The sequence below is a fragment of the Topomyia yanbarensis genome, chromosome 2 (assembly GCF_030247195.1).
Source record: "Topomyia yanbarensis strain Yona2022 chromosome 2, ASM3024719v1, whole genome shotgun sequence".
Lineage (NCBI taxonomy): Eukaryota > Metazoa > Arthropoda > Insecta > Diptera > Culicidae > Topomyia > Topomyia yanbarensis.
In genome coordinates, this window is record NC_080671.1 from 397910149 (window position 1) to 397930952 (window position 20804).

The following is a 20804-nucleotide window of genomic DNA, read 5'->3' on the forward strand; positions in this document are numbered from 1 at the left end:
TTTACAGTGCTTCAGCATATGTATTTATTTCAACTTACTTACATAGGTCAAATTTTAGAAGAAATCTAAGTAAAATTATCGATATTTGTGATTGACGCCTTCCATGAAATCTTGTATTGTCGTTTCAGGTGGATTTTCTCGATTTTTTTCCAATTCTTCATCATTTTCTTTTCGTCCTCCACTTCTCTTTTGGTCTTTCTCAGTTCGTATTTTATTATGGTGTAATAGTTTTCATTTGGGCGGAGTTCAAAACAGTTTAATATGTTCATGTTTTTTGGTACAAAATTCACAAAATTAACTGCATACCACAGCTGTACGGTTTTTGGTTGGGCATGAAACAAAAGCGGACCAAAATAACGGTTTTTAATCGCTTTGTCTCAAAACGGCAAAATCCGTCTTTGGAAACACTCACTTTTGCAAATCGCCACAAATGGTTCACAACCTTTGCCACGAGTGCACATGGCCTGCCAAGTCAGATACTTCAAAGCGAACTTTGATAGCTTTGTCCGTTTAAAACGGTCATCAAGTGTAAACTTGTTTTTTTTTCTCATGAAATATTCCTGTCCATGCAACTGCTTAAAATTCACTTTCATGTAGATTTCATTATCAATGACGCAGCACTGGCATTTCGCTGGCAACAGCGTCTTGTAGAGTTTTCGGGCGCACGTTCTGAAACACTACTGATGCTATGCAAAAATTCCCAAACGTGAAATTATTTTGACTGGACCAAATTTTGTACATTAGGACGCAACTTCATGAAACATAAAAGTTTTGTTTATTAGTGCTTCGGAATCTCCTCGTCAGTAACTAACACCAACTTAATGCTAGTTAGATAAGATCAATCCAGCACCAAATTATGCCATACTATGTTGCGTTTCGGCTTCGCCTCATCAGAAACCGACACTAACTTATTGTCGGAATAGATTAGCGCCGGCTTGACGCAAATCCCTTAAAACTAAAACACACTATGTGTTTCAATCGAACGACTGATCAAACGTGATGTCCCGTTCGAGCAGAAGTTCTGTTTATGCCGATGAGACACAGTGAAGCCGAAACTTGTCTTGGCTTAGCAGGCCTATGCGAAAATATAGCATAGAAATTAACGCCAGTTAAACACTAAAATCCAAATAGTCACACGTTTTGCGTGAACGCCTACAACTAGTGATGTCGTTGCATGTTGTTTTCAGTTTACGTCCAATAGATTTTGAGTTCCGACGCACACCGCATTTTTTGAAGTGCCTCCGGTGACTCACTGTAACTCGCTCAATTTTTAATATTTTGCAAATTAGTTATGAAATTTGCGTTTCGACTTCGTCTCGTCAGAATCCGACACTAACGAAGTGACAGGACTAAGTTAGCACCGGATTGACGTTAGCTCCAATACACGAAAGCCTTATGTGTGTTTCTGAGTAAACCCCTTGTTCTGTGTGATGTCCCGCATTAAAACGATTTCTGATTAAGCTGATGAGAATTAGCGAAATCGAAACTTTGTTTCGCTTATCAAGTCAATACAATATGCACTATGCTATCTCCTTAGTGGAGAAATATTAAGGTAAACACTATTTTTTCTCCAATAAGAAGAAAATTATTCAAAACCATCTCTGCGTGTAAAGAGCACAAAGCCTATAACTAAATTAGTTATAGAATTTGCGCTTCGATTTCGTCTCATCAGAATCCGACACTAACTTAGTGACAGGACTAAGCAAGCACCGGATTGACGCTAGCTCCAAAAACGAAAACGCTATTTGTGTTTTGAGCAGTCCTGCGTGATGTCCCGCAAGAAAACGAGTTCTGATTAGACTGATGAGAATGCAATCAAAATATAGGAAAATTTTATTCAAATGTTAAATTATAATAGTAAAATTGGCAAAATACACACTCTGCATTGCCAAAAAAGAATTGAAAACGGTTTATTTTTCATCGAAAATCGTTAAAATACAAGTCTGCCGAACGATCCACAACGACCGATTCCGACCCTGACAACTTCTCCGGCCAGAGCGAGGCCTATCCAGAACAACCAAAGGTATATGAGCTACTAGTCTGCCATTTTCAGGACTATGCTCTTTTCTCACTTAGCGCTCGCCCGTCCCTTTCTTGCACATTGACACCGCGTATACTCGGGATGGCCGTCGGATTCCGCTGTCTGGCTTTAGCAGCAGCAGCAGAAGCAACCATAAAGATAGAGGTGTCGAACATGTTCGGACGGGTTCGTCGCGGATTCGAGATTCATAGTGCAGGACAGTCAAAAAAGTGTTCCTTTTCTCTGGACTCCCGCAGGAAAATTAGTTTAAATGGATCCGGAAACAGGTTCCTGGTGAACCAAGTAATTTGTTAATCCTCAAATTGTCACCCTGGCATACCCGCATAAACCTGTGACCCGTTGGGCTAGCAAGTGCTGAAAAATCAATGGAGAATAATTAATCGGAAGCAATTAGAAAACGTCAGAATCGATTCGATGCTCCAGGAGAATGTGTGCATTGTTTTTTTTCTTCATTCTCAACTCAGTTTGAATGTTCGTTCTTTCCCGTTCGCTCTCTGATGAATAAATGGCGAGTGACAACACGCAATATTCGCTGGTGTTAGTGTTTTGCTGACAGTTTACACGACTGTGGTGGTTTATTCGGTTCACTGTTTCCATCAACACACCAATACCGACACGTACGCTCAGCAGTAATGAAAGAGAAAAATCAAGAACAACAACACTACGAATGCGTAGCAGCAGTTCGTTCCAGAATGTGATACACATTCATTTACGCACCTAAACTCTCGTTTTACTCAAAATATTCAGGTTTGAGATGCACTGTTGCCATCACAGAACTTCTTTTGAGTAACCTTTTAATTTTCTCTCTGATTTACTAGCCACAAGTTTATGAGAAAAAAGAAGTTTTTCTATCGATAACACATTGAATTTTGCAATCTCATTAGAATTCATATCACTGGCAACGCTTCCGTCACTCATTCTGAAAGTCAAGTCTGCTGCTACAATTTTCAAACCATTTCTTCTCGCTGATGATGTCGGTCGGGTCGTCCCGGTCGTCCATCATTCGATCTCAAGAAGAAGAGTCGTTCCTACTGCTGTTTCACTAACCAGTTATGTTTTATTTGGAAAGTAGCCATCAAACGACTTCGCCCGTTGGTTAGAAGCCACCGAGACCAGGAGAGCGACGGTGAAAAAGTGAACAAAAGAAGTTGTCATGAAGACAGAAGAAAAAAAAACACGACGATCAAGTGTCGGGAAAATTGTGTAACTGTGTGCAGCACAGCATCAGTCCGGTATAGTAGGAACAAGTGATAAAAGAATTGAAAATAAAAACGAAGCAACAAAACGGTTCCAGAGCCGCGCGCGAGTCACGTCGCGCACCGTGGAAGCCACGGTTACGGCGCGGTAGCAGTGTAGAAGTCGGGAGAAAAGTGCGACGAGCATCCAAAAACCCCGAACGAGAAACATTTTATTGCATAAACATACGAGCACCGGAATGGACCGAAAAACGTAGAACCTCTGCGATTCCATTCCAGTTGCCCATCAACGGTCCGATCGAGATAGTAGCCCGGAACGACAGAGAGCGTGTGTTTGTATTGGTAATGGTGTGGCATTTTAGGTAAATAGCCTGAATCTAAATCAATGAATCGTAGTAGACGGAGTGTTTTTTTCTTCTTCTCACACACTCGTGCTCTCCCGTTTGCTCGCGCGCTCTCGGTTCGCTGGCGGCGGTGAAAGAAAAGTTCTGACGTTGACGTTCGTATCTTCATGTAGGTCGTGAGGAATTTTTGCACCTCCAGCCAGCAGCAGAAGCAACCTAGGATCAAGCTAGCAGTTGTGCAGCAGACAAAAAAAGTTCAAATAATTGTGTGAAAAACAAGTGAAACTCTGAAAAAAGCATATGCTCTAATGGTTCTGCATTGTATTTGAATATATGTACAGCTTTTTTCACAAAAGGGGAAAAAGGAAGCAATTAGATTCAAAGCAACAGCAGCAGCAGCGCGGCAGTGGCGACGGGCAGTGTACCGAGATTGATAATGGTGTAATAAGGTGAGAACGAATGGAGAGAAGGCCTGTCGGATTTTCAGAGGTGAACGATTCAATGAACTTACGCGCAACTAGCCTCGCTGTCCGTGCAAACGATGTAGGCGAGATATAGAGGGGCTATTTGTGGTATAATTCATCTTTATGTATGGTGAATGCGTGCTCAGATGATATTTAGATTTTTTTCCTGGAATCTCAAGTCAAAATGATTGATTTTCGGTCGCAAGCGGATGGTTGATAGTTGTGTATTCTATAAAATATAGCATGAGGAGTGGTTCTCCGTGTTGGCGTATATCTTCGGTCGATGTCATGTTTATATTTGAATACAGGATGGCAGTTTTTCAAACAAAATAAACGAAATATTTTACTAGTTATTGGGAAATGATGTCTCGACAGAAAAAAATGTCACTATAGACCAGAAACTAATGCGTGTTTGACTTGGTTTTTTTAAAAGTATCACGATAGTCTCTTTACGAATACCAACACGTTTTATTTGCTTTTAATGTACGGGAAAAATATCGATTCATGTGTATAAGCGATAATATAAAAAACAAAAATAGAGTGATATCACGCTGTTTAATCTATTATGCACTAGAGTTTGATGCATGAGAGTTTTTCTCATTTGAAGATAATGTTAAATGTACGTAATGTGAAAAGGAAAACTGCATAGTTAAAATATCGAAGTGCAAATTTATGCGAAACGGTTATTTCGATAAAAAATGGTATTTTTGTAATTGTTTGGGGGATACAGAGAGTGCTTGTATAGTAATTTATTTTCTTAGAGTAATGCCACATTTAAACAAAACAGTTTGAAATTTTCATTGTAAAATAGAGGTCCAGAGGTTTCTCGAAAAATAGTTTTTTTGCAGTGTACTGCATAACCCAAAATCGAATGGTTTTAAAATTTAGCACAGTACTTTTTCACATAATTACACAGGGGAGTACCATGCCGGGTAAAGTGAAATGGCAAACCTAAATACAATTATATAACTCATTCTTTGAGTTTTGATTTTTTGGATGATGTTCAATGGATAACGGAAGTGTGTTATCTTGCTTAAGCGCGGGCGAATATCACTGTCGCTAATACGATAATCATGTACTTTTCCTTCGACGTCACAGCCCAGACATACTAAAAAGGATAGTGAATTGGACCTGATACCCAAATATTGCAGGTTTGAATCCTGCCCCTCGGAGTCTTTTTCCACATATTTACTCCCATTACCTCATTCACATTTTTAATATCTGTTTTATAAAAGTTAAGTTAGTTTAAAATATCTGTTTGTCTTTCTCTATTCGATGAGCCGATTCCTCTATTGTTTTGGTGTCGTTCTCTAGGCTAAAGTTTGGACATTTCGAAAACTAACTTTATGGACTAAAAATAAAGATGTGAAAAACAACAATTTACATTATTATTTAAAGAAATCCGCTATGAAATAGCGAAGCCTAACAAAGCTAATAGAGACTCGCTAAAAATGGCTCAATGGGGTAGTAAAAGGTTGTCGAAAATACCATCCTTCGATCATGGTTTATTGAAAAGCTAGGACCAAGTGCCCTAGCGACCAAGTATCGAACTACCTGCCAAAAGCAATAACTTTAGGAAGCTCTTTCAGAAAGTGAGATCATTGTGTACTTTTATTTTGTCGTGACTAACGACTATCCTTTCAATATAGGATCCCTTTTTCAAAATTTACGAAGAAAAGTCGTATAAGGTTTGAATCATTTATAGCTTTTGTTGTACTGTATCAAATTATTTTTTTCTCCATTTTGGCGAAAATATGTTCAGCAATGTGGTATTAAAATATGAACATGCATAACGAAAAAACTATGCTTTGAAAAATCTTTCGAAAACTACTCGGAAAAGGTGAAATTTTGCAACTCATCTCGGTCAGAGCCGTCAATATGGTGCACCAACCGAATACTTAAATAAAGAAAAGTTTTAAATATAGGTCCGCTATATATTTGTTTCTATTTATTATTTGTATTTGTTTGCTTGGGGCGAACGGAGAGCTGTAAAATATCGAAAAGGAAATATTTGGGAGCTGTACACGGCTGGCGGATAAATCAGTTTGTATCGTTAGTTATCGTTACTAGACCGGTCCATCATTTTCGTTTCCGATGGGTAGAAGGTAGCATACACACACGCACACGGAAAAACCGATTTTAAATCATCTAACCAAAGCTTGTTAGTGATTAACTCCCGCTTTTTTCATGCCCCGAGCCGCACATCTTGAACAGAAAGAATTGTGAATTCAGTCGGTTTCAGCAAGTCAACCAACCTTATCAGATATCCGGAGACTATATCAAAACACTGAGGGAGAACGTGATTTTTAGAATTCGTCTCCGTGGATTAGTAACCAGGACCAAATAGAACAAACCAATTTTGTAACAAATTCCGTAGTATGTACAATTACTGAAAATAACGGAAATAATATATTTTATGAAGCAGTTATTATCTGCGCCATGATCGGTCCGTCCAATTCGATCAACGAATGACGCAAGCCAGACTTGTTTTCGTTCCAAGCTCCACCTCTTTGACAATGGAAGTAAACTGTTTTGATTCGCCGGCCGGCCCCTTTCGCTTCGAACGTAAATGGAACCATCTACCTGCCAGTAGTGATGAATCTCTGGCAGGAACAAATTGCTCTCCGGCGTAAACATTGTCCAGAGTGGTGTACGGTCCAACATCGCCTTTCTGGAGGAAACAACGAAAAAAAACCCCGGGCAACTATTTTTTTGCAGAATTCAGGGGATTTTCTCCCCGTCTCTAACTAATCTACATTTTAAGCATTTAACCTTTTTTTTGCAAAGCCACTCTAAATAGTAAAAAGTTTATCGTCGAATGATCCAACGAATTAGTACCTCATCCACCGAGTTTACTATTTTGATTAAAAAGGTTTTTTTTTTATTTCTGATAGGTGAAAAGTAGGATACCTATGGAATATGCAAAAAAGCGACCGACCATAGCTCGTTCGTGATTAGTTAACGCTAATTTCAACCGCAAATCTTGAATAAAGAGATTTGTGATTTTAGTCGGTTTCTATTAGTTGAGTTAGTTAGTCTATTAGTGGCCGAAGACTAGATTTCAACATCGGGAGAGAAGGTGATTATTTGGATTCAGTCGGATCTGTGAACTGACTGTAAAAATTAATTTGTGCAGCTCGGTGCTAGTAAATGGGGCCAATTGCAACAAAAATCTCCCACCTAGAGGATATTTTCTTTGGAACACAAATTAACACTTATCAAACAAGAATGAAATTTGAAAACCTTTTCCTATTATTATTTTTATATCCGACGGGTCGAAATTAGCATTCAGCTCATTCCTGATTGATTCTCGCTAATTTCATGCACCGACCCGCAAATTTTGAACAGTTATCTTTCGAACCTCTACCTCTGACGATGGTAGTAAACTGATTTTATTCGATGGCCAGCCCTGTTGGCTTCGAACGCAAAATGAATCGAGTTTAAAACCTGAGATTGTACGCAAGTGTGTTACATTCGTGCTAGCTACACCACACATACGCTTGCTATGCCTGGATGCGGTGAAAGAGAAAAGATGAAGGGAACACTAAAATCCCGCTGGTTTTGTACCGGTCTCCAGTTTCTTGTCGGCCGAATCCACCGTCCGCGGAGAAAGAGCTACTACGCCGGAGCATCTGTCTAACTTGCGGTTGTAATTGAATATCTCGCTGCCAAAATATTGAAGCTGGCAAGAAATGCAGCCCTTGCAAACGAAAGAGCATGAGTATCCCCTGTCAGCTGTAGCTAGCCATTCGAAGCGACGAAGAGGTAAACGAATAGCTCTTCGGCGTGACCATTGCTCAGGATGGTGTGTTACCTAACATACATACCATTTTGTTGCCAAAGCAAAGAATTCAATTTTCGTTCAATATCGTTAAATTTTAAATAACAGTCCGATGTGTAGTAACGACACCCCGGTTATGTCATAGACATTACCCACCCAGCTTTTTTTATAAAATGATTCCTTCATGTCGCCTACAAGCTACTTTCGTGTTCTGGTGAGCAGACTTGTTGGTTTAACCATATGTCAACGAGTACCACAGCGGGTTTCGAAAAGGACGATGAACGACGGATCAGATGTTTACCCTGCGACAAAAATCTGGGAATACAGCTTGCGGGCTTACCATCTGCTTTTGACGATTTCAAGGCAGCGTACGATTCAGTAAAACGAAACCAGCTGTGGTAGAATACGACAATCCGATCACAAACTGATTAAGTTCAATTGTATGATGCTGGATTGATAAAAATTAAACGTCAAAGTAGCTGGGGAAACATCCGACTCTTTTGTAACTTTAGATGTATTTAAACAGGGCGATACACTATCTAACCTATTTTATAACATACTACAATTCGAAGATCTGATAAGTAAAGGAACGAAGCCATCATCACAAAATCTCACACCCTTCTTAGCGTCGCGGACAACATAGATATCTTTAGCGTTGATCGCAAAGCAATGGAAGAGGCATTTTTGCTTTTTGACAGGGAGACGCAAAAATCGGACGGATTATAAAACCTGACTGACTATAAAATCACATGGTGTCTGTTAGAAAGCGGAGCAGTTTGAACGAGGTTGGTTCCGATGTGAAAATAGAAAGGGCACGGTACGAAATTATCGACGAATTTATATATCTCGTAACACCAGTGACATGTGATAACGATGTAAGTCGCTAGATAAAAATCGTGTTCCAACTGCTAATTGAACTTTCCGGTTTGCGTAATCAACTAATGTTCCGAAGCCTCTAGACGAGCACAAAACCTGAGCAGGAAAAAAACCTTGAGACGCCCTGTTGCTCTATGCGGTCATGAGGCGTGGACATTGAAGTGGACAGACTATCGAGTGCTCGGTGTGTTTTAGAGAACAATTTTGCGTTTAATGCTCGTTAAAAAATAAAGAATGACGCAGACACATAAACACAGAGCTGTACCAAGTATATAAACAGGCTTACATCGGAAGGCAGATACAACACTGCAGACTACGATGGCCTGGGCATGTAGCGCGAATGCCAGAAGAAAGAAGTGTGTGCTGTGCACGAATCTTCTGTATTATTTTCTTAGAACATAAATGACGAATACCTTATGCCGTTTCGACATGTGCGTTTGTGTCTCCGATTTTTCTGTGCGCCGCAACTCCGGAACCGGAAGTGCGATCATTTAAAAATTCAATAGCAGCTTATGGGAGCTTTACACCGTTAATTGAAAATTAAGATTCGAATCTCGATGAACTGAATCGAATGGTATATGATATTCGGCGGAAAAATCGGTTTTCGAAGGCCTTTCTTTATATAGAAATGGCAAAAAATCAGAGGATTTAATGTTCAACTGCACTCTTTAACTCATTACTCCAGAACCAGAGCTCAGATCAAAAAGAAACTCGATAGCAGTCAATAAGAAGGCTAGACATTTCGTTCGATTTTGTGAAAATCGAGTTGGTCGTTGCTGAGAAAGAGATGTTTAATTCAGGGACATTGTCACTTCCTCGTTGTAAGTGGTCAAAAAGGTTTTAATTGAGTGTCAGTGAACCAGAGTCACAAGTCCCAGCTATTTAGAAAATATTCTAATATTTTTTGCATAATTTTGATAGCAATTTGCTACCGGTTTATATGCGCATTTGATGTGTGACCACACTCATAACTCCTGATCCAGATCTTCAATCCAAATAAAATTTAATTGAAGCCTATGGCGATGTTACACCTTTCGTTTGAGTACAACATTGTTGAAATCGGCCCAACCATCTCGGAGAAAAGTGAGTAACATTATTTGACGCATATAACACACGCACACATAAATTTTTTTCGAACTCGCCGAACTGAGTTGAATTGTATATAAGACTTAGTCCTCCGGGCCTCGGTTAAACAGTCGGTTTTTAGAGTGATTGCCTAACCTTCCTTTTATGAGAAAGGCAAAAAGCTTCAGTGAATGTCTTGTGCAACCGCACTCTTTAACTCATAACTCCGCAACCAGAACTCCGATCCGAATTAATAAAGATTTGCAGCTACCGCGTTGTAGAAACCATTATTGAGTGAGCCGGGGTTAGATTTACAGGCTGTTGTTAGCATTCGTTAACCAGTTGTGCAGCATTAGATTTCCTGACAGTCTCGTAGTATGGTTCTGATAATGATAGAAAAAGCTAAATTTTGATATTCAATGATTTTCAAAAAAGGTGAATCAGAGACATATAACGTATAAAGGTTCACATGAGCCGGGACATCACCCGGATACAGTCACGACCCACATCCATCCCTTTGAATCATGGTTTCGTCGAAAATTTTTGAATAATGGAGTTTCTAAGTCTCTAGTGCTACAAGAGACTTGCCAGTTTTCGAGTGTTCTCGGATGAAAAATATTAAAAAATTTGTTGCTCTTTCATGAATATTACCTTCATGTTTGCCCATCTTAGCTAAAGTGTTCGCTTTCTCATTATTCGGAATAGAGCTTTGAGCGGAGCGTAATATGTCGAAAATCATGTGATCAAAATTGAACAAGTTAGGCAGCAGATCAAGCTGTGGTATACATTGAATAAATTAACATACATGCAAGAGTTATCTTGAATAGTAACTTCTAAGAGATTATTCCTTCTTTTGAACATGAGCAGCTCTTTAGAATTCTGGCATTTTCTTTCCTTTCTATATGCCAACTAATTTAGTTATAGGTTTTGTGCTCTTCACACGCAAAGATGGTCTTAAACAATTTTCTCCTTAGTTGAGAAAAAATAGTTTTTATCTATTTTTCACTGAGGAAAAATGTAGCATAGTATTACAAAAGTATAGTTTTAAAGTTGTTTAAAGGAATAACTGTTCTAAATCATTCTATGAGATTTTTTTTTCCCAAGGAAAATTTTTATTGAATTATTTTCACTTCATTATCAACATTACCTGTTCTACAAAACATGGATATTGATACCATATACCATCTTCATAGATCCTCATTTTTGGTTAAATTTTAATATATATCCCCACTTAATATTAATTACCACAATTGAAATAGCTTCAGGTATACATTGCTTCGACAAAAACTACATTCGGCGGAATATCCTTCGGCGAAACGACTCATTCGTTGAAATGGCGAATTGGATCCCGGCATTATAGCGATCGGCCTAATGACATTCAACGAAATGCCGTTCGGGGCGAAATAAGCCTGGAGTCCTACTTCTGATGAGATCATTGCAAGATCATGTGGTTATGGTTTACTAGGAGGTTGATAATAGTCTTCGGTTCTTCGGACAAAATCCGCCTATAGAGACCGCGTGTGGCATCCGGCGGATGCAAGTGTCTCAGCCAAGAAACGATTCACTGGGCTCCCGCTCCCATGTTGAAACAGGTGACGGAAAACAGGAGTCCCAAGTCAAGGTGTTTCTGGATGCGTATGAATCTCTCCCACCGTGTGCAGGAAGGAAAAGTTTCCATACCTTTGGCTCAAGAACCGCATTTCCATAAAAAAAATTCTGTTCTGGAAAGTTACTTCACCTTTCAACAAAAATGGCATGACAAATCTAGGTGAAATGCCTCGTGCATGTGTACTTGCGACGCATGTCTTATATCCAACCTCACAATTCAGAATATTCATATTGTTACAAACAATATAACTGTTGATAACACATGCATGAACTACTTCTATTATTTGTCGTATATGCCTCATGATGATTCATCACTTTCTGATGATTTCAGAAAGGTTGTATCATACTATGGTCGAAAAGGGCTTCCACTTATAATCGGCAGTGATGAAAATGCACATCATATAATTTGGGACAGCTCAGATATCAAATTGAGAGGCACTGAAGCAGCACAAATCTGCATATACTCAATAGAGGAAGTCATCATTTCAACGATCAGGCAGGGAAAATGTGCTAGATGTAACTCTCTGCTCTGACGGTATTACGCAAAAGTTGGCAAACTGGATCGTACAGAACGAGTTCGAACCGTTGTTATCTGATCGTAACCACATTATCTTTGATGATTTAAGCGTCTCCTTAGATATCGGAACATATCGTAGTTCAAAATCTACGATATGGAACCTCTACGAAGAGGGTTTGGCGACTAGGTTTTATGAGTATATCGAACGATTTAATCTTCAAGGATGCAATCATGGATAAACCAAAGTGGCTTGTTCTCTTCGTGTTATGCTTGCTTCTAGAAGAAACACTTGGTGGAATTTCGAAATTGCTGAACTCAACAGGTTTTGAGGATACTCGTCGAACGAAGATGAAGTGCTCAATTGTCTTTATGACACAGACTTTCCTGGCTCTGAGTTCTTTTCAGGTTATTCTGATTCCTGGGCTTTTGCCCTTAAACTTATTGCAACCGAATCGATTAAATGGGCGCTTGAATGTTTTGCTAGCTATAAGTCTCTGAATAATAAATCTCGCTCTAGGGGTTGCATCCGAACTTGCCAACCATTGGAGTAGCTTGTAAGCTTGCGCTCAAACAAAAACATTTCTGTAGGCTGTTAATCCGAACATGTGGAAGTATTAGTTACATTTGTTTCAAGCACAATCGCAGTATTCTATTCAGGGAACTGATCTCTATTATCACATAGCTATTATTCGGCGTGCTGAGGATTGTTCACCTGATCTTTGCGAATCCGATTACGAAACTTCTGATGTGTAAGCACCATAAAGTAGTGCAATTGCGTAGACGAATCTACAGGGAGTTAAAACCCAAAGAAATGCTATTGTTTTTAATTCAGGGGTTAAAGATCTATGGGCCTTGATAAAAGGCTTTTATTATTCAGGGAGTGAATAATCCAAACTGTCCATTGTTTTGTGCTGTGATCGTTCCGTTGTTATTCTCCATTACCCCAATTTTTTCACATGGAGAACATGTCAACTGAACCAATCTCTTCTGATTCTGATTCTGATCCTGAAGCTCGTACCGTGGTTCTGCTATAGGCCAATATTTCAATTCGGCTCTCATAGCCTATTTATGTGAAATACACCTCAAGTGTGCACTTCAAACAGGGGGCCAAAATTCATGTTTCATCAATTTTACACGAATCTATAAATAAACTCTTTTGCAATGTAACATTATTCTCATTCAGTGCCCGGGATAGAACACATCACCTACGTGTATCTTGCGTTTATCTAGAATACCAAATGCTAGAAGATAGTTTTAATTTTGTTCTGATGGTGCTGCCTGTGAGTGAGTTATTGCTTCAATTAATTGGTAATGTGAACAAGTGATATCCATGCATTTTGATCAATGTTTTACATATCGGAAAGAAAAGAAAATGAGGTAAAATTGTCTGCTACTCAGTCGAACAGAGGTCAGAGTAACTTTGAAAAATGCTGACAGTTATGTAGCCCACGTGAGGTAATTTTTTTTTTATCTTCCGCTTGTGAAGGAAAATCAATAATCATCATAATCATTCGAAGTAGCGCTTTCTTACGATTACAAGCAATGTAAAAATTACAGCGAGAAGCAACAACTTTTTTCTTACATTTGAAGAGTGCAAATAAAACCTATCGTACTCATAGGTTAGAGACGGACAAGAATTGAAGTGAAACAAAATACAGTTCTGCATAAATTAGTTGTGGAATTTGTGTTTCGATTTCGTTTCATCAGAATCCAACACTTCCTTAGTGACAGGACTAAGCTTGTGCCGGATTGACGTTAGCTTCAAAAATGAAAACACGATTTGTGTTTTTGAGCAATTCCTTGGTCCTGCGTGATGTCCCGCAAAAAAAGGACTAAATCACTAAGTTAGTGTCGGCTTCTGATGAGACTAAGTCGAATAGCAAATTCCATAGCTAATTTAATTATAGATTTTTTGCCCTTAACGCGCTAAGGTAGTTTTAAACAGTTCTCTCCTTGGTGGATATAAAATAATTTTTACCTAAACTTTTCTCCATTAAGGAGAAATACAATGCATCTTGTATTGGTTTGCTAAGCCAAACCAAATGTTTCGATTTCACTAGTTCATCAGCTTAAAACAGAACTCTTTTTCTTGCGGGTCATCACGCAGAACTATGGGTTTGGTCCAAAACCACTATTGAGAATGTGACTGGCACTCAAACGGAATGTAGTAAAAACACGTGTGGTCTACTCTTGTGGTGTTATAATAATGATGTTTATTCAGCAACTTTGTTTTAATAAAAATGTATTCATTTCCGGAAACTGTTGGTATGTTGGCACTAGTGCTGTTGAGAGCTAGCAGTGCAGCCAGATTGGCTGCTCGGATATAGCAGCTCTTCCCCACAGAACAAAACTCCCTCCATATGCTACAAATTGAGTCTTTGTGGAGCTTTGCTCAGCCGGTTCGATCGACGCAATCCTTGATTCGACGGTAATCCCACTGCACCTGAAGATCCACCATTGTCAGCCATTGCAGTCGAGATAGACGGTTGGATGCCCGAAGAAGGAATAGGGATGGTCGAATTAGGATTAGGAATACTGTCAGTGGAAGCATTTTTGTTTTCTTCCTGAGTCGTCGTACTAGGTTTGTCAGAAGTTACTGCGATAGCATTGTCATGAAAAGTTTGACAACCGAACTCTTCGCCACGCGAAGTTGTTTCGCCTGTTAAAGAGCTCTCAAATGCTGTACTTACGCCACGCAGTTGATCTATATGGCGTTTCCAGACCCGTCTATAATAATTCCCAAATAATATTCCCAAATTCCCACTTGTTTTCGTGAATGTACTCTCGAGCAGCAACTTTGGAGCCAACTGTTAGCTCCCTTATTTTAGACTGAACTTCGCTTCCTTTTGAATTTGCCGAGGGAATCATGAGATCTAGCCGCGAACGTATCTGACGACCAAAGACCAGCATCGATGGAGAATATCCAGTTGTAGGGTGGATCATTTTACGGTAAGATAAGAGGATATTACACAATTCAGTTTGCACCTCATCACGACTGCAATCCATTTGTTTCAATTTGGATTTCATCGTCTGAATGAATCGTTCGGCTTGTCCGTTCGTGGCTGGGTGATAAGGAGCACCAAATTTATGAACAGCTCCATTCATTTTAAAGAAATTTCCGAAATCTGCCGAGGTGAACTGGGAACCGTTACCACTTACGAAGACTGAAGGTATTCCGTACGTACTGAAATATTCCCTACAAACGCGAATCGTAGACTCCGTAGCCATGTTTTTGACCACACGAACCTCAGGCCATTTAGAGAATGCATCTATTAAGATAAAATAGTAGAATCCCATAAGTGGACCAACATAGTCCGCGTGAACCCGTTGAAAAGGTTCTGAAGGTGCTTCCCAGCAATGGATTGAAACTTTTGGAAGATTTGCTCTATTAGCTTGACAAGAAACACAATCCTTAACCAGATTTTCGATGTCTTTATCTATTCCTTCCCACCAGCAGTACCCTCGAGCAAGCGATTTTATTCTAGAAATACCGAAATGTGTTGAGTGAAGTTCGTTTAGAACTTTCATTCTCAGTGAAGATGGTACATACTACCTCGCATTATGCAATCCTTTTGAAGACTAAACTCCTCCTGGTTTACCCCAAAACGAAATCTAGCGTCAACGACCTTGCCTGTTCTCAAAGCACGGGACATTAACGTCAGAAAGGGTAGCAGAACCTAATTCATCGACTGTCACTGGTAATGTTTGAATGGCGTTGATCTCGAGTACGTCATGCTCCTCGATCTCCGATTCAGGATCAGTATGAGAAATGGGTAAACGAGACATGCCGTCTGCGTTGCAGTGATCCGTTGATTTCCGATGACGAATCTGGTAATCGAAAGCCTGTAAAAATGCGGCATAATGCTGCATTCGCATTGCAGACATAGTAGGGAGTCCCTTAGATTCTGAGAAGATCTGACTGATAGGCTTGTTATCTGTTACCAAAATGAACTTGCGGCCAAAGAGATATTGATGAAATTTGCGAATGGCAAATACCTTTGTTGAGTTTGAGTTGAGTTGAGTTGAGTTTGAGTTAGGGTTTGAGAAGCGTACTGCAATGGTCGCTCAGTTCCATCCGGATATTGATGACTGAGGACCGCTCCAACACCGTAAGGTGACGCATCAGTGGCTAAAACCACCGGAAGTAAAGGATCGTAATGAACTAAAAATCTATCCGACTGCATTTCTTTCTTAACGAAAGCGAATGACTTATCACACTCCGTACTCCATATGAAAGGAACGTCATTTTTAAGTAAATTATTAAGCGGATATAAAATGGTACTATGATTGGGGAAAAATCGACTGTAGTACATGATCAATCCAATGAAAGATCGAACTTGTTCTTTGTTCTTAGGAACAGGCATGTTTTGTATCGCGTCCATCTTATTGCGAAGCTTATGAATTCCATCTTTATCCACTATGTACCCACAATACTCAATTCTATCGGAGAAAAAGTCGCACTTTTCTCGATTTACGCGCAAGTTGTATTTGTCCAGTCTCTTGAAAATTTCCTCTAACCTAAGCAAATGAGTTTTGTCATCAGGACCGGTAATGCGGATATCATCAATGAACACCGTAACGCCTGGTATACCTTGAAGGATTTGTTCCATCAATCTTTGAAAAATAGCTGGTGCCGAAGCAACACCATACATGAGTCTAGTTGGGCGGAACAATCCTCTATGGGTACTAAGTGTAAGTAATTCCCTATCTTCCGACCGAACTTCTAGCTGCAAATATGCTTGAGACAGATCCAGCTTAGATAACCGTTTTCCCCTAGCTACGGTTGCAAACAATTCATCGACAGTGGGGAGGGGATGGTCATCTACCAGCAAACTTGGATTTAATGTGATTTTATAATCACCGCATAATCGTACCCTGTTGCCCACTTTCTTTACGGGCACGACGGGAGTAGCCCATTCTGAGTGGTCCACCTTCTCCCAGATACCATCACACACGAACTTATCGATCTCCTTATCGACTGCTTCTCGTACCGCAAAAGCAACAAGCCTAGCCTTCACGTACACTGGTTTTGTATTCTTACGAACGTTCAGTGAAGCTTGCACCCCCATAATTTTACCAGCACGTCCATCGAAAACATGTGAGAATTTTATTTGTAAATCTTAGCGCATTAGCGGTTTAGCGGTGGATTGATCCATGACACTACAATAAGAAACCGAATGTATACCGGGTCTGAATACGCGATTAAAATCCAACTTTAGCGCGAGTAACCAATCACGACCCAGCAAGAGGTGCCTGCTGGATTTCGCGACGTGCAAAGGTAGTTTGAGCTCTTCACCATTTGAAACAACTCTCACTATCATCTTACCGAGTACCCCGATATCATTATCGCAGTAACTTACCAGCCGTGTAGTCGTGGGATGAATGTCCACGTCTTTGAAGTAACGTTGTTTGTCTTGTAGATCTATAAGGGACACGGGCGATCCGGTGTCGACCTCGAATGTTAACTTCTCCTGATGAACATTCACATCCAGTAGGAACTTACCCGCCAATCTTCGAACAGCGTTCAAATGGAAATGGTGTGCATCATTTATCCCCCTTTTCTCCTCTTGTTTCGACTGGCACACTTTCTCGAGGTGTCCTTTCTTTTTGCAGTAGTTGCAAACAGTAGTCTTGTGCTTGCATTTGTTTGCGAAATGGTCACCCTCCCCACAACGAAAACAGTGTTTTTTTCTGCCCATTGTTTGTTTGGTGACTGGAACTAGCTTGACTCGTCGACTGGATAGTGCTCTTCTTCGTTTTCTTTGCTCCGTGCTCGATGTGCTGTACCACGGTGCGGGGTCGGGAACCGTGCATCTCGTCAGTTCCTCGATGGGACATCTCCATTCCGAATCCAATCTCCTTCGCTTTCGCCAAGGTTAAATCACGAACTTCCAGTAGACGCGATTGGATGACACGATTCCGGATGCCAAAAACGAACTGGTTGCGGATGGCTTTGTCCAAGTGATCTCCGAAATTGCATGATTGTGCCAATTTCTCCAAATCCATCAGATAGTCGCAAAGGGATTCGTGATCCAGCTGCCTACGACTCGCAAATTTGAAATTTTCCAGAATTTCCAACGGAGCAGGACTGTAATGTTCCTTCAGTAGAGTCACCACCTGCTCGTACGTTTTAGTATGTGGCTCTTCGTTTTTCAATTTATTGCAGAGCACGTCATAGGTAGCACCGCCCATGAAATGCAGAAGGTAATCGCGTTTTTCACCTTCAGGAACTTTGTAGATACGGAAAGAAACCTGCAGCCGCTCCAACCACCGATCGAATTTTGATGTTGCAGCATTGCACGGCTCGAACGAAAACGAGGCAACTGTAGTAGCAGCTTCACTTTTATTTCCAGGCATTGCAATTTATTGGAATATAGCAGCAAATGATTTTCACGCAGTTTCGAAAACTCCTCGTCGCCAACTATTGAGAATGTGACTGCCACTCAAACGGAATGTAGTAAAAACACGTGTGGTCTACTCTTGTGGTGTTATAATAATGATGTTTATTCAGAAACTTTGTTTTAATAAAAATGTATTCATTTCCGGAAACTGTTGGTATGTTGGCACTAGTGCTGTTGAGAGCTAGCAGTGCAGCCAGATTGGCTGCTCGGATATAACAAACACAAATCGTGTTTTTCATTTTCGGAGCCTGCGTCAATCCGGCGCTAGCTTTGTCCTGTCACTAAGTTAATGTTGGATTCTGATGAGACAAAATCGAAACGAAAATTCCATAACTAATTTAGTTATAGGTTTTATTCTGCAGTCTGAATAAAATTTATTGTTATCGAGTTTATTTGAAGCTGCCGCCTTTCTAAGCGGCGTTCCGCATTTAAGGACTACCCCTAATTTAGGTATACGTTAGTGTTAATCTAATTGAAATAAAAATAATACGCCAAACCATCAAGTCACTCCTTCTGTTTACATTGTTGCTGCACAGAGCTAATCGCACGGTCGGCCATGAAGCGTGGTAGCAAAAAATATTAGACAACGCGGTGAATAACGCACGTTGTCCGTGTTCTGCGGGACCGTGCCGATGTAAATTACATTGACATTGCGCTTCACCACCGCACTCTAATCGCTATTTGTGTCCACAGCACAATAGCTGGTTTGTTACCAACGGGGCAAGTGTCTCGCGACAATAGTGTCCTATGCGCAGCGGTAGTAATAATGCTCTAAAAATCCTTTTGTTATGGTCAGTTCTGGAATATGCTAATGTGATGGTAACCATGATCATGACGTGTGATCCTGAAAAAATGCCCTGATTGTTCAACGCCGAACAGTACGCCACTCGCTACTCGACTGCCGTCGTAATCTAAGCAGTACTCCCGGCTGCAGTGAAAACACAAACCATTGATAACGTGTTTTTATAAATACGACATTCTCGCGGTCAAGGTGCTGAATATACGCGAGCGACCGGCTGTCTGCCGTTCGATGCATTATTGTACAGCATGGTGTTCTAATTCAGTAAACAAAATGACTAGCCGTGAAGAATCAACGCGCTAGTGTTCGGCACACGAAGAAGTTGTATCGCCAGCTACTAGTTGAACCTGTCATCGTCCACTTATCATCATCCATGGGACGGCCTAATGAGATGTAAATGCAATTATAATTATTAAACGAAGCAAACTGATTCCACTATTGCTTCGGGGAGAACATTGGGTAATCCATCCAGACGGTGGAAGAGTCATGCGCACAGTCATGGATGAGCTAGTCTTAGACCCGTGTTTGTTTACGCGATCATCACTGCAATGTCACATTTATTTACGTGCTCACATTCGGTTTGTCTTCGAAAAGAGGCAGAAGATCAAAATTTACACATGATACTCAACCTACTTAGCGTAGCGAAGCTGGCTCCAACGTACACAAACTACGACTGCGAGATTAACGCCTTAGCCGCGTCGAACCAATTGCAAACTAATAATGTTCTACCGCCAAATTACTATCTGATATTCTACTGATACTTTAGAGTTTACAGTTTTTGTACAGTTTTATTTTTTCCACCAGCTGGCAACTTGGATGCAACCGAAACATTCATTCAAGGTCCCTTTTCCCCGAACAAAACCCGGTCGGTCCCTGTGTTCAATGACCGCAAGCTGTGCGTTCGAATGTGTTGTACACGTTGCTCTTTCTGCTGGACTTGGCATATTTGCGCCTCTAATGTTGCCATTGTAAGTGGTGTACGCAAATGACTTCGGTGTATGTATACAATTTATATAAATTTAATTCGGATTGACGAAGCATGCTTCTCGGTGTAATACAATGGCTAAACATGCGACGGCAGCAAATTGTCCCTCTAACGTCGTGGGGTCGTGTATTGCGTGCTGCGTTCCACCGCTGCCGTCGCCAGCCAACCAACCAACCAACCAACGACCGCTTGTCAAACGACTCGTGCATATTTCCTATTTGCGAAAAAAGCGGCGTTAGGTTAACGAACGGGGCACAAATTTGTACCCCGTACTGTTGATGCGTTGGACAAAATTAGCGAAACTGCTGATTGTGAGATTTGTTTGTAACATTCTTTGCTCTCGAAAGTTGTATTGGAACTATGTGTATGAATGTGCTGAGCGCAAAATAGAAAATAGTTCGATTTTCAACAAGCTTTGTTTATATTCTGCGGAGATCGTGCGAGGCACGTTAATTTTTAACTTTCAATTCATTGCTTTGCAACCAAACTTTGTTTGAAAGAAAATTTATTTTATTATTTTGATTATAAACCATGCGCAACTGGACTCCTCTTTATCTACCTATTTACTTTTTTCTCAGCAAAACTGTTCTAAGTACCAAGAAGGTCAGGCAAAGAATTTAATATACCCTCAAAATCTTGATTTATAGCAAAAAACGATTTTTCGGAACTTTTGGCACTAATTTTTTTTACGCTGTCATTTTTCAACCGATTTTAAATTTTTTGAGTG

General features: G+C 40.3%; 1 protein-coding gene across 4 annotated transcripts in view; it reads left to right on the plus strand.

Moving 5' to 3' along the window:
* The first annotated feature begins 3113 nt into the window (after nucleotides 1–3113).
* The window catches only part of LOC131684864 (putative transcription factor capicua), a 153200-nt gene continuing 135509 nt past the window's right edge, over nucleotides 3114–20804 (plus strand). For all 4 annotated transcript variants that reach the window (XM_058968088.1, XM_058968089.1, XM_058968091.1 and 1 more), the window contains exon 1: nucleotides 3114–4030. The gene's annotated coding sequence lies outside the window, so the exon portion shown is untranslated. The remainder of the gene's footprint in view (nucleotides 4031–20804) is intronic.